This window comes from Primulina huaijiensis, chromosome 10 (assembly GCF_012295235.1).
Source record: "Primulina huaijiensis isolate GDHJ02 chromosome 10, ASM1229523v2, whole genome shotgun sequence".
Classification (NCBI taxonomy): domain Eukaryota; kingdom Viridiplantae; phylum Streptophyta; class Magnoliopsida; order Lamiales; family Gesneriaceae; genus Primulina; species Primulina huaijiensis.
Window position 1 is genome coordinate 14873118 of NC_133315.1, and position 14455 is coordinate 14887572.

A 14455-nucleotide genomic window follows, 5' to 3' on the forward strand; every position below is an offset into this window, starting at 1 on the left:
ACCATTATATACTTAACATTTTCCACGAACACTCATCATATATTCTCTATATTGCACTTTTCTTTGTGTAAATACTTGATTGATTTGAGCGTCGGAGTGATCGTGACGAAAAACCTTTCGGCGCCCCACTAACAATTGTTTAAATAATATTTCAAACAAATACATGTATTAGTAAGTCTGAAAAATAAGAGGCAAAGCGATATACCGAATACTCAAGCAATTTTATTCGGACTATATATATTTCAAACAAATACATATGTTGTATCGACATTGTTCAATACGGAAAAAATTAATTTAGAATGAAATTGGTGTGACCTAGACTCTATATATTTATAGACTTTGTTTAACAACAGGTCGAGTACCCCTGAATAGAATGCAGATAGATTCGATTATCATATTCGAGAGTCTTGAACTATAAATTTTAAATTACACTGCGTTTTCTGATTCCGATTTTCGGAAAAATCCAACAATCTTGATCACATCCCCATTTGATAATCCATCAACTTTAATTTCGGTTTGTGTAGTAGTTGAGAATGCATGGCCCCGCGATGTGCCAACTTTTGAATCATGACACAGCATCGCATAATGCACGTTGACTGCATGTGCAAGTGACACAACTTGGCTACTTATTTCTATGTTCTTGTACGATAATAATCACGATGCTGCTGTGTTTTTGTGGAATAAGTCGTCATCAGCTGTATTTTGTCGAGGTTTGGTCTGTGAAATATGAAGGGCCGGATCCAATAATTTTTCTTTCCCTCTCAGTTTTATATGAAACAAAATTTATAATAAAAAATCGATCTCCCAAAATAATATATTGTGTTAGTTTTTCAATCTTGATCATTCATATATCTTATAGTTTTTTATGTGTTTTTATTATATTTGTGTCATGTATTTTTATTATATTTGATATTTTCAAAATTAATTTATAATATTAGTTATATTCAAAAATTAATATTTTTAAAAAAAAATAATTTTCCGAAAATCTAATGGGTTAATGAATAAGTTTTGAAATTAAGTGGGGTTGATGCCCAGGAAAGAGTCCGGATCATCTTCAGACTCAGATAGAAGACAAGCTCGGGTAAAGATAATGTTCTTATATAAACTACTTCTGGCATGCAGCAACTAGAGAAGTGGATTAGACCAGCACATACTCAAACAAACTCGGGCTCCCAGCTTAGCCTGGACGATATAAGAAGACTAGGATAATGGATCAAGGAACCTGTCTGTGTCTTCACATCATGACCATTGCCCGAGCATCTCGGGACATGCCTCGATCTTGGCCCACGTGTATGGATCATTATGCCTCGAAATCATTAATATTTCAGTCAGCGCACGTAGAGACGATGTAATAAAACTGGTGATAGTATGAGTTGTCAGTAGTGACAGTGGGCAGGTCATGGGCGGCCGTTTGATCATGAGTAATAGCTGGACACTGAAAACAAGGTCATCATTACTATGAAGATATTCTCGACTCTTAGAGAATAAGAAGTTAAATTAAATCAAGTAAGTCAAGTGTATTTTTGGGCTTAAGAGTGGAAAATTTCTTGGTTTCATGGTCACAGAGAGGGGAATTGAGGTCAACCCGGAGAAGGTAAGAGCTATCCTGGAAATGACTTCCCCTAAATCTGTTAAGGAAGTGCAGAAACTTACAGGAATGATCACTGCCTTGTCTCGATTCATTTCTAGATCGGGACATCATAGTTATCCCTTCTTTAAAGTATTGAGAAAGTCCCATAAATTTGGATGGGATGATGAGAGTCTCAGAAATTTGGATGATATGATAATTCTGAACAAGCTTTCCAAGGTCTGAAAAGTCATATGGTCGGGCTACCTATCTTGCTAAAGCCCGAGCCAGCAGAGAATTAATGGGTTTACCTGTCTGTGACTGAGCATGTTGTCTACTCAGTCCTTATCCGAGATAAAGAATCTGATCAGAAGTCTGGCTACAATGTCAATCATGCCTTTAGAGGACCCAAGTCGAGATATACTAAGCTTGAGAATGTAGTCCTGGCCCTAGTATTACACCACGAGAAAGTTAAAACCTTACTTCTTATCTCATCCTTTTAATATCATCACCAACAGTCCAGTCGGAAGAATCATTACCATCCCAGATATCTCAGTGAGATTGGTAAAATTGACGATGGAGCTAAGGGAGTACGATATTGAGTACCGGCCAAGGACTGCTATTAAAGCTCAAGCCTTGTCAGACTTCCTGACCGAGATGACTCAGCTCAGGCAGGAAGAAGTGTGGATGATATTTTTGGATGGTACCGCCAGAAAGGAAGGTAGTGGTGCATGAGTTATTCTAATCTCTCCAAGTGGGGAGAAGATTAAGATTATCGTAAGCTTGGATTTCCGAGCTTCGAATAATGAAGCTGAATATGAATCTGTTCTAACAGGGATGAAAGCAGCTCGGGAAGCAAGAGCCACCCAGGTCATCATTTACTCAGATTCACAGTTGGTTACTCAACAGATGAAATGATATTATGAAGTCACGGAAGAAAGATTGATGAAATATCTAAGGGCTATTCAAGAGTTGTCAAAAAGCTTTACCGACTGGAGTGTAGATTCCGAGAGAAAATAATACAGAAGTCGATACCTTGGCCAAAATGGCATCCTCTTTAACCGAGGTGAAGGAAATCAGTATTATTCATCAATTCGAGCTCATATCTATGATAGAAATGTGTTCGTTGGTTCACCGGAAAGACATATGGATAACTCCCATGCTCAAATATATCCTGATTGCTAAGTTTCCTCAGGATCCTGGCCAAATTCAAAAAATCAAAAGACAAGCCCCTCGATTTGTGGTGTTGAATGGAGTGTTATATCGAAAATCCTATCAAGGCCCAATACTCAAATGCTTGGCCAGGGAGGAGGCCAAGTATGTACTTAAAGAAATTCATAAAAGGCGTTTTGGGGACCATATGGGGCTGTGACACTAACTCGTAAAGTATTGTTAGCTGGATTTTGGTGGCCTACTATGAACTCAGATGCTGTCCAAATGATCTGATCACGTGAAGGATGCCAATGACATGCCAATTTTCATTACAGCTGTATCTTAGCTATGAAACCTATTCAAGCAACCTGTCATTTCGATCAATGGGGCTTGAATATTGTGAGACATTTTCCGATAGCCCGGGCACAAAAAAAGTTACTGTTGGTCGCAATAGATTATTTCTCCAAGTGAGTGGAGGGCGAGCCCCTTGCCAAAATCACAGAAGAAGAGGTGTTGAAATTCTTATGGAAAAATATAGTGTGCTAGTTTGGACTACTAAGGAAATTGATATCTAACAATGGTCGGTAGTTTCAAGGAAGAAAGTTGACAGCATTATATGAGGAGAAGAAGATTGCACAGTCCTTTACTTTGATTGCCTACCCACAAGCTAATCTTTATCTCCTCACATCAGGCTGTCAACTTTCGTCCTTTATTTCGGTTGCCTACCCACAAGCTAATGGTAAGCCTTAAGAGCCAGGCTGCAAGAAGTCTAGAAAAATTGGGTTGAAGAAATATCAAGTGTTCTATGGGCCTATCGAACTACTCCTCGGATTGCCACAGGGGAAACGCTTCTCAATTTGGTATATGGCACAAGTCGGTGTTACCTACCGAGATAGGGAAAACTTCAGCCCGAGTAGAAGTCTACCCAGAAGGAAATAATGAAGCCCGGACTGAAGAGTGAGAACATGTGGAAGAAAGAAGAGAAATGACTGTCATACAAAAAGAGGCCTATCGAAGCAAAGTCATGCGAACCTACAACAAGTGGGTCCGACCCCTGGATTTTCAGATTGGTGATCTTGTCTTAAAGAAAGCTAACCTAGCCGGAGACGTTGGGAAACTAGAAGCTCAACGGGAATGACTTTATAGAGTAATCCGAAAATTCATTTCAGGATCATTATATCTAGAGGATGGCCAGGGACGATCCCTCAAAAGGCTCTGGAACGCTTTCATTTAATAATATTATTCATAAATTGTACTGATCATCCAAGTATATATAAATGAAGTTTGTTTTCTTTGTTTCAATACATATGGAATCCTACATAGTCCCGGGAGGCATGAGGTCTTGACTTCCTATATAAATCTAGGGATTTAGGAGGCCCCAACACTATATCTTACATAAGCTCGGGAGACATGAGGCAATGGCTTCCTATCTAAAGCTCGGGTGTTACGAGGCCTCAACGCTATATCTTACATATGCCCGTAAGGCATGAGGCCCCAAATTCCTATTTAAAGCTCAGGTGTTACGAGGCCCCAACACTATATCTTATATAGTCCCAGAAAGCATGAGGCTCCAGCTTCCTATCTAAAGCCCGAGAGTTACAAAACCCCGACACTTTGTCTCATCTAAATCAGGAGGATACTGGGCCTTTTAAGAATTTTTGAGTAATACTTACTTAGTGTTCAGAATTAACCCCGTTATTTTCTAAAACACTTAGAAATTTTTGGGAAAACATCTGGCTATTTAATTCGATGTTCGGATTACATCAAATCCAAACTTGAAACCCTGACTACTTCTCCACACTTAGAATATTTTTTCTCTTAGTAGTGGGTTCTTGTTTGAGTTCGGTCTGCTTATCAGTTTAAAGACTCGAAGGAAAATAAAAACAAAATAAAGGAAGAAAATTTCATTGATACAATTGAAGAAAATTACAAACCACGGCCTTAAGGCCAAAATATAGAAGTAAAAAAAACTTAATCCACTCTGGCCCCTCGGAATCTGTAACCTCCTCAGTCCTTTTCAGTGTTAGCTGGGAGGAAGGCTATAGCCTTGTCTAGATCCGGAAAATCATCCTTTCCCTAGGAACGAGGTCGACTTTTTCGAACTGTTTCGGAAATTTATCACAGGCAGTCACAAAGTAGGAGTAGACTTTCTTATCCACGACCTTTTGGAACTCAGGAAATAGGATAAAAAAAAAGCCCGTCACTCCTCCTTGGACTTCTGCTGGGCCGCCAGGGCAGCTACCACTTCATCGGCCCGAGATCTTGAAGTATTTGCTTCCTCGGTCATAGCCCGGACTCACATTTATGAGGCTTGAAGCTCAGCCCTCAGAATGTCTGCCCTATCACAAAAAGCCTCGACCTCCACCTGGACCTTTTTCGACTCGTCTGGGCCACCTCTAATTGCTGATAGGCAACTTTCGAGGTCACCCCTTAGCCCAATCACATTCTCTTCGTGCAATAGTCGGGCATGTTCTAACTCACCTTTGACTTATTGGTGGAGCTCACTGGCGACTCGGGCTCCGCTCGCTTCTCTTTTGGTCATGGAAGCGACCTCTTAATAGGCAGCTACAAGCATTCGAAGGCCATTCGTGAACAAAAGTTAAGTTAGAAAAATTGCTAAGAAAATAAAAGTTGAAGTCAGAGGCAAAGAAACTTACCGAAAAAGCTCTGGTAGTCCCCTCAAACAACTTGTGATTGCGACCTAGGCCCAGGTGATAGGCCTCCTTAGCAAGGGAAGTTATGCTCTTCACGATCCATACCCTGCAGAGAAAACCCCATCTAAGAAAAGGTTACCCCGTGCTCCTGGGGGCTGGGTTGGGGCTACTCTGTGGAGACCTAGTTGGAAGGAGAAAGGGAAAGGCCGACCACCCAGGTAAAATCTTGAGCCTCCTCTTCAGTATCGCTAAGGAAAACTGTTTGAGGTTCAGCTACAACATCTTTTTCCCAACAGACAGGAGGAGTTGGGTCCTCGGATTCCTGGAGTGAGGGGGTTTCTCGAGATCTCGTTCCCCGAGCTGGGTCACAGTCATCCCCTCCCCTATGACCTGTTCAGCCGCAACTTTCTCTTGGGCCCCAAGGGCCAGTCTTTCTTCAGCTTCTCGGGCCTCAGCTGACACCTGAGATTCCTTAGCTATCTTCTTGGCCAAAGAATTCTTTTTGGCAGCGGCCTTCCAGGATGCATATTGTTTCTTGGCAGCTGTCTTTTCAGCCGCCCACCTCTTAGCAAAATCTTCTTACATCTTGGACTTATCTACAAAAAAACATGCAGTCATTAATAGCAAGTATATATAATTAAAGGGAAAGTAAAAGAAAGAAAGAGTAAAAGGAAGAGATACCGGGTTTAGCATCCGAGACCTGAAACTCGTCAATTACCCTATCTATAGGTTCTTCAGCCCAAACACTTAACCCGTATGCCACCAGATTTTCCTCGAAAGTCAGCAGAGAAAAAAAATTTTTTGTCCATCCACAAGATCTTGTCTCTGAGTATAAAGCTCCACGAACTTATACAATCGGGGGAGCTCGGACTGAGAAGGAAGGCTGGGTAGAAAACCGATTGGATGTTTGGGAAGGGAGGGAAGACTGACGAAGAAAAACCGGCCTTTCCATCCCTTCAGAGAAGAGGAAATATCATCAAGGAAGCTTCTGTTGACTCAGACGGTCAGAGAGAATGAATTATCAATGAACTCACAAACAAAATAGTAGTGGAAGATGAAGGGGGTGACCAAAAGATTGTTCTTACCTTTCTCCTAGGCATTATAAGGCCCGACAGCCTGGTGGATAGTTTTAAGCTTCTGGGATTTCTTGGAAAGAAGGGCGAGGACTGGTTTTTTAGAGGTAAGGGTGGAGGTGATAGCACGAGACACGGAAGGGGTAGAGATAGAGTGAATCATGACAAACTCTAAGTCCGAGAAGCCACGAGGGTTAGCACCCGAAATGGAAGAGGTAGAAAGCGGTCGGAATGAGGACGCAAATTCATCGCAGAAAGGCAAAGGACGTCGGAATCACATGAGCATGAGAACTAGAATGAGATAATACAAAGTGTCAAATGAGGTAAGGCGGTTGGAATTTATAAGGGGGAGAAGATCGATCCTGGTCGTTGATCTCGAAGTAAATGGACGGACGAGATACACCTCGAAAGTGAGTCGAGTCACCCAAGAATACAAAAAGTCGGGTCATGAATACGAAGCAACGTCTGTCAGGTTTCTGTCTTTTTAACTGTTAGGACTTACGTCATGTTTCCATCAGCCCTAGCCTTTCTAAAATTCAAAAAATAATTGATCCCTCACCCAAGTCCAACTTGAAAATTCGGGACAGCGAGTAAGACTCTAATCCGACTATTTATGTAGTGAATAGCGATGCACCAGATTGAGCCCAGGTCATCGTTGGACTTGGGCAGAGTGATCGGGAGCCTAGGGCTACCAGGAGGAAGACCAGTCTAGGTAAAGAAAGTGTTCTTATATAAATCATCCCTGTTTAGGCAACAACTAGGGAATTTGATTAGACCAGCATATACTCAAACAAACCCGGGCTCCTAGCTTAGTTCGGACGGTATAAGAAGACTATGATAATGGATCAGGGACCCCATCTGTGTCCTCACATCATGACCTCTACCCGAATATCTCGGGACATGCCTCGATCCTAGGCCCATAGATATGGATCAGCATGTTTCGAAATCATTAATATGTCAGTTAGCGCATGTAGGGGCGATGTAACAAGATTTGAGATAATATGAGTTGTCAGTATTGACAGTGTTAGGCGAGCAGGGCATGGACAACCATTTGATCAAGAGGAGTAGCCGGAGACTTAAAACAAAGTCCTCATTACCTTTTCCCATACAAATACTTAGGTTTGCTTGATCATTTAGGACATTCACTTAAAATTTATCATAAGCACTCACTATATACTTCATATATAGTACTCTCATTTCTTTTTGTGAATACTCAACTGACTTAAACATCAGAATGATTACGTTGGAAACACTTTCGGCACCCTACAAACACTCTTTGCTTTCCAAGTGCGCATATCGCTAGTCCGTGATCTTTTTGCCCGATTACCAGTATTATCAGGAATGTAACAAACCGACCTGATAAATTGCCCAACAACTCACCTAATTTAACTGAGCTTTATTATGGGTTATAGGGTCATCTTATTTATATTATTTTCCGAACACAGAGCATTTTTTTTAAAGTATAAAAATAAAAAAATTGATATATAGTTCAAATAGTAAAAGATGAAAGTCAAATATCGATGTTGAAGTCTTTTTTTTAATTAAAAAGCCACTTACCTCCATCCCACCAACCTTCGAGGTGGAGTGGAGTGGAGTGGGGTTAACACATTTTAACTAAAATAAAAAAACTAATAATAAATGGATAAAGACAATATATAAATATTAAACTAATTTAAGTAATTTTTTTCACAATTATTTTATATCTATGTTTGGTTACAGAAAATTTAAAATTACTAATTACATTAACATGATTAAAACATTAATTTTATCAGTTTCTGCAAATTTGATTGCTTAGAAATATGTTAGTTACAGATGAAATATTGAAAATTCCGGTACTGTATAATTATTGTTTTTGAATTTTATTTATTTTTTATTATAGTAAATTAATATAAATTTTTACAATCACTTTTTTTTTTNTTGATTTACATCCAATACAAATTAATTCATATTATAAGAAAATGATTAATTTATTTTATGATATCTAATTGTTTTAGAAAATTACAGGTTTTGTTTATTTCTATTAAATACATTATTATAGATTAATTAGTTTAAATAAATTATGATATGATTTCCTACACAACACACTACATAATGACCTAATTTTAAATATTCTCCAACACATTTATATTTTTCATGAGTTTTTTCCATAAATATCAAAAGTAGGAAAGCCCAAATAAATCAAATATAGAGTGTTAGATCAAAGATAGGTTTTAGAGGAGATGAATAAACTCTTTTAAAATTTTCTTTAAAACATGAGCCGAACTTAAAAGTTGTTAGTTGTTAATGGTTATTTTCAACCAGTTAGACACAACTGATTATTGGAAAATTGTTTTTCGAAGTGCGTTAAGGTCGGCTGGTGCTAGTAAACTAAATAGATGCAAAAGATCGATAATATGAAGCTTAAAATAAATAACACAAGTATTTAATAGAATTTCGAAATCAAAATCTTTCTATGTAGTCTCATTCACTTCCAATCAAAGAAAGAATTCACTAGAAGACTTTAGTTTTACAAAAATTTGTAATAACTCACTTTAGCTATGATTTATCCACTGTCTACATTAAAACTCCTAATATCATCTTTAACAAAAAGAACTAACAACAATTTCCTCTTGAACCCCACTCTAACAAACATCTCTAATGATAACATCTTATGTTGTTGTGTAGCGAAATGATCATTGACGATCGAATATAGATTTATGTGTGTGCTATGTTGAGTAGCTTTATAATCGAAAGATAGGAGTGCTCAAAATATTTTTAAAGACATATTATAAAATAGCTTCAATGGTCTCTTCATTCTTGAATCTCGCCTTTAAATAATTGAAAATTTCCAACGTTCAAATCTCCTTTAACATTCATCTATACTTTTAGCCGAACAAAAGCAAAATGTCTTGTCTTTTTTCCCTTCACAGTACACCGCAATTAATGCTCCGTGTAATCTAATCCAAATATGACGATTAACGGCTCTGAAAAAGTTGATTCACAAGAGAGTAAAGTAGTCTTGTCTCTAGGGTATCCAGCTCGAAATCTGTAAATATAATAAAACAACTCAATAGTTCTTGTTATCACCAAAAATAAAGGCTTTCAATGTAACATAGAACCTACATTTTTATACATACTAGTGATAGAGGTACACACTGTGTGTTAGGAAAATTTGGTTTTGGAAAATCAACTTTTGAAGTTTATGCAGTGGTTTTTCAAATAGGTTTATGAGATAAGTTTTTTTCTCATTCTATTTGGTTGTTAGTTTTTACATATTTTTTTATATTTGAATTAGTTTATTGAAGTAGAATGACTATACATGAAAATTTAGTTTGACAGTCACATTGACAAACTAAACTAGTAAATGCATATGACTCAGGTTTAATAGATAAAACGTAGAATAGATCTTTTGTGAGACGGTCTCACGAATCTTTATCTGTGAGACGGGTCAACCCTACCGATATTCACAATAAAAAGTAATACTCTTAGCGTAAAAAGTAATATTTTTTCATAGATGATCCAAAGAAGATATCCGTCTCACAAAATACGACCCGTGAGACCGTCTCACACAAGTCTATTTCAACTTAGCCCAGTCCAAGTAATTGATCTGTTTTGAAAGTCAAAAGTTGTGGCATGTGGATCATGCAAATACAGACATCCATTTCACTTTTTGTTTCTTCATTTTACTTTTAAAAAAATCATGAGATTATATGGCTGTGTTTGGTCGATGAGATTATGTTGTGATAACAATATAATCCAACGTTTGCCTAGTTTTTAAGGATTCAAAGGATAACGTGCAACCCGTTAATAAAACACTGTTGAATCTTAAAACTGCTTGAAACTAATAACTATTGAGCCACAATGAAAGTGAAATGCTACAGTTCTTGTAATTGCAACTTTGTATGACCTGTTAGCTAGGTATGTGGTATATTTTATTTGACAGTAAAACAAGTAAGATCATATATGATCGTAAATTTTTTTATCAGAATCAAGTGTTATGCGAAATGTTACAACATTTCAGACAACATGCAGCGGAATATATAAGTTTATAACACAAATTAATTTTAAGTAAATACGATGAAACAAAATAAATTTTGTACGAGTATAAATACTTGTGCGGTGCCCCAGGGCAAAAATAATCACTAGAAAACCAGCGAGTTTACAAAAAAACTGACACTAGTGATTTTAATCAAAAACCAATTTTCTCAACACGTTGAGATAATCAAATGCTTCTTAAAACAAAGAATCACATTAAAACAGTATATCAAGAAGCAAAACACGATGCCAAAACTGGAGCAACAAAAACAAATCTTCAGCCAACTCCTTCACAGTTGTTGTCTGCAGATGTCTCCAACAATCACGGATACACGTGGATTCAGCACTCTTCGATCACCAACGACCTTGTAAATTGTTTTATATAAAGTTTATGAAAAAGCAAATGTGCAAGAGTATGTAAGTGCTTCTGCATAAATCACTTCATTTTGCATGATATGAATCTTCTTATTTATAGCCCTAAAATTTATCAACAAGGAAACCTACACAATATGGAAATTAAGAGTTTTATTAGGAACAAAATCTTTTTGAACAAAAATATCATATCACAAAAATCTTAGCATAATTATCACATTATCTAGAAAGGTAAAATCATATTTAAATATTAAAGATCATATCAATAAGAAAAAGATAATCTTGGGAAATAAATTTAATAAGGAAATTATATTTTCCTTCAATCTCCTCCTTTTTGCCTTTCTGGACAAAATGAGATCAAACACAATTTCTCAGTTAAACTCTAGTTAACTCCCCATTAATATGAGAATTTTTCTTCCCCTGAATAAAATCAAGTTAGCACAAGTGTTGCTAGTTGTGTTGGCAACACAAGAGACAACACCTGCAAAATATCATTAACAGTTCAGAATAGCAAAAACTTTTAGCAATCAAATCAGAGAGAAACTAACATACTGACATAGCAAAATATTAAAAGAGAAAGCAAGCATAACAAGGTTCAAAACATAAAAGCTATCAAAAAAAAATATCATATGATCCTTTCAATTTGCAGTCCCTTGATCAGCAACTTCAGTATGGATGTCAAAATCAGACACGACCCACCAACCCGACACGATTCAACTCGAAAAAAATCAGGTTTGGGTTTGAGGTTTTCGGGTTCGGGTCAGATCGGGTTGGACCCGATAACTGACCCGAAAAAAATGATCGGGTTGGGTTGGGTATGGTTGACCCGAGTTGACACGTAAAATTTTAATTTTTTTTCAAAAAAATATAATTAATAAATATTGTCTACATTTTTATATATTGTATGTCTGAAAAAATATTTATTGTATATTTATATCATAAATTTTTATAATTTAATATTTATTTTGAACAATTTTTTATTTTTTAAATAATTTTTTATTTGATTTAGTAAATATATTTTATTTTTCTACAATTAAACTTTCAAATTTAAATCATATATATGAGGGAGATTTTGTTATTATGTGTTTAAATTAAAATATTATTATTATTTTTTGTATTTTATTTAATTTTCTTTAAAAATAATTTTTAAAAAATTCAAAATCGGGTTAATCGGGTTGATTGAGTTAATTCGAGTTCGGGTTCGGGTTGAGAATTTTCGGGTTAGCTCGGGTTCGGGTTGAGCAATTTTTGAATAGTACTATTGCTCAACCCGACCCTACCCACATAACCCACCCGAATTGACACCCTTAAACTTCACCATCCTTGGTGCCCGATGGTCCAGCAACGTCAGCGTCAGCATCAGCAGCTTGGGTTTGAGTTTCATTTCCTGCTCTTTTTTTTCCAGAATGGACAGCTACCTCCAGAGCCATTCGATAGTCAGCAACTAAGTTCTCATAATAGACCAGATCAGGTTTGGCCTGAATTATCTTGGCCAGAGCATGGTCTATCTGGGCTTGGATGGCAGTCATGGAGAGCATTACATATCCCGTAGATCCAGTTGTATCTTGAGTGGTTTGAGGGATATCACCCATAACAGGAGAAGTATGAGAATCAGACCATGGAATTCTGATTCCCCTTGAAGAAGGCCTGAGCAGTTTTAAATGTCTCACTGGTGTCGGAGAGTTGCTCATCAATGTCCCGAACAAATCCTTGAGATACAAGCATTCCATAGATCAGTGAGGAGAATGGGAGCTTTGATGCTATGAGGCCTCGTTCAGCATATTGAAGCATAGTCTTGAAGATTAACTTCCCAAAATTACACACTCCGTTAGTCCCAATGGAGTACAAAATCAAAGCTTGGTGTCGGGTCACAATGGTAGAATTTGTAGAAAGTGTCCATTGTGAATTGCCAGTTTATGCAACACCGAATAAAAAGATGTCAAATTTGCAGCTGAGAGTCGTTTTGGATGTGCTGGGAATTGAGTGATAAGACCCCCGGTGAGTGTCGAGGTGACATCGTGAATGTCTGGAAGGAGTCCATCTTCAAACTCTGCTGGTGTATGGTAATACAGATTAATCACAGTAGCATTGAACTCATAAATTCTGTCTCGAACAAACATTTTCCCATATTTGGCTAATCTTTCATCACCCACCCCTGGGGATAGGTTGACATAAAATTCCAGCACATGTTTGCGATAGAATGGCGTGACGGCTGAAACTGTTGAATACAACTGGCAGTGCATCAGAAATGCGATAAGATTTTGCCTTGCAAAAGAATCACCATCAAAATTCTTTTCTTCCAGAAAGTCTCGATGTGCATACAAGTACCACTGAGCAAATGATTTCTCAGTGTAGAACTTGTTACTGAAAGCCATTGTCAGATCATAACCACTGAGATCAGTGTTGTCCTCATTGTCCTCAACATCTTCAGCAACATCTGCATCAGTAAGGGAATCTTCATTGCTTTCATCAACAGTAGCAGTAGCCTCATCAAGGGCTTCATCAGAGCTATGAGAAGATGAGGAAGAGTCTGAACCCTCGGGACGATTGTCCTCAAATTCTTGCATCATTTCAGCATCGGGTTCATCATCAGATTTTTTCTGGGTAAGCGCAGAACTAAAAGGGACAGAATACTTGTCCTTCTTCAAAGTGGCCATGAACTGGGCCAAAGAAATATCATCCTCATCAGGCTGGGTAGCCTCTGGTAGAGGAACAGTGGTGGCATTCTCATCAGATTCTGTAGCTTCATCGATGCAACTTTCTTCCGAGCCACAAATTCATAATCTGCTTCTTCCGAGTCATCCCCCGAAGTATTTTCTGTATCAGCAAGAGATGGTTGGCTGGGCCCTCCCCTTTGTGACGAAATCGCTTGGATGTGGTCAAATCAGGGTTGTACTCTGCCTATCTTTTTGATCTCCTAACTTGCGGTAGAGGTGGACATGCCCTGTTGACAATAGTAAAATCAGGAAAATTATCAATATCAATCTCATTCCCCAGCTCGCCTGGGGCGATTACTTCCAGTGGCACAGGCTTTTCAATGGCTTATATCATCTCCAGAGATGGCTCAACAGTGGATGTTATGGGAGATGTTGTGGGAGCAGGGGTAACATCTTCCATGTATCCCATTTCACTTTTAATATCGACTGGTTCGTATCCACTTCCTGCTATTGATACAACCTAAATTGCGAGTAAGGAAGAAAAACAAGAAAATTACAGAGAATTGAGAGAAATTGCACAGAGAGAAATCACGAAATCTTGTAGAAGGAATTTTGCAGATAATGTGGAGTGAAACATTGTGGATTAAAGAGATAAGCATGTATGCTCAGTACAACGGTAAAAAAAATTCAATATTCACTCAATCAATTGATTTGATCCTAATGGTAAAAAAATTTAACGGGAAAAAGATTTTCAGCGATAAACACTTTCCAAAATTACCGAGATAATTGCGCCTAATATCTTTTTAAAATAATTTCCAGAATTAAAGCCCACATCGATTTAACACCACTAAACCATCAAAAATCATAAATATTGGATTTCTAGCAAAATCTGGATTTTCTCTGTTGAAATACTCAACTTCTCATGACACAACAATACTCACAATATTAGGTTTATGCATGACCTAT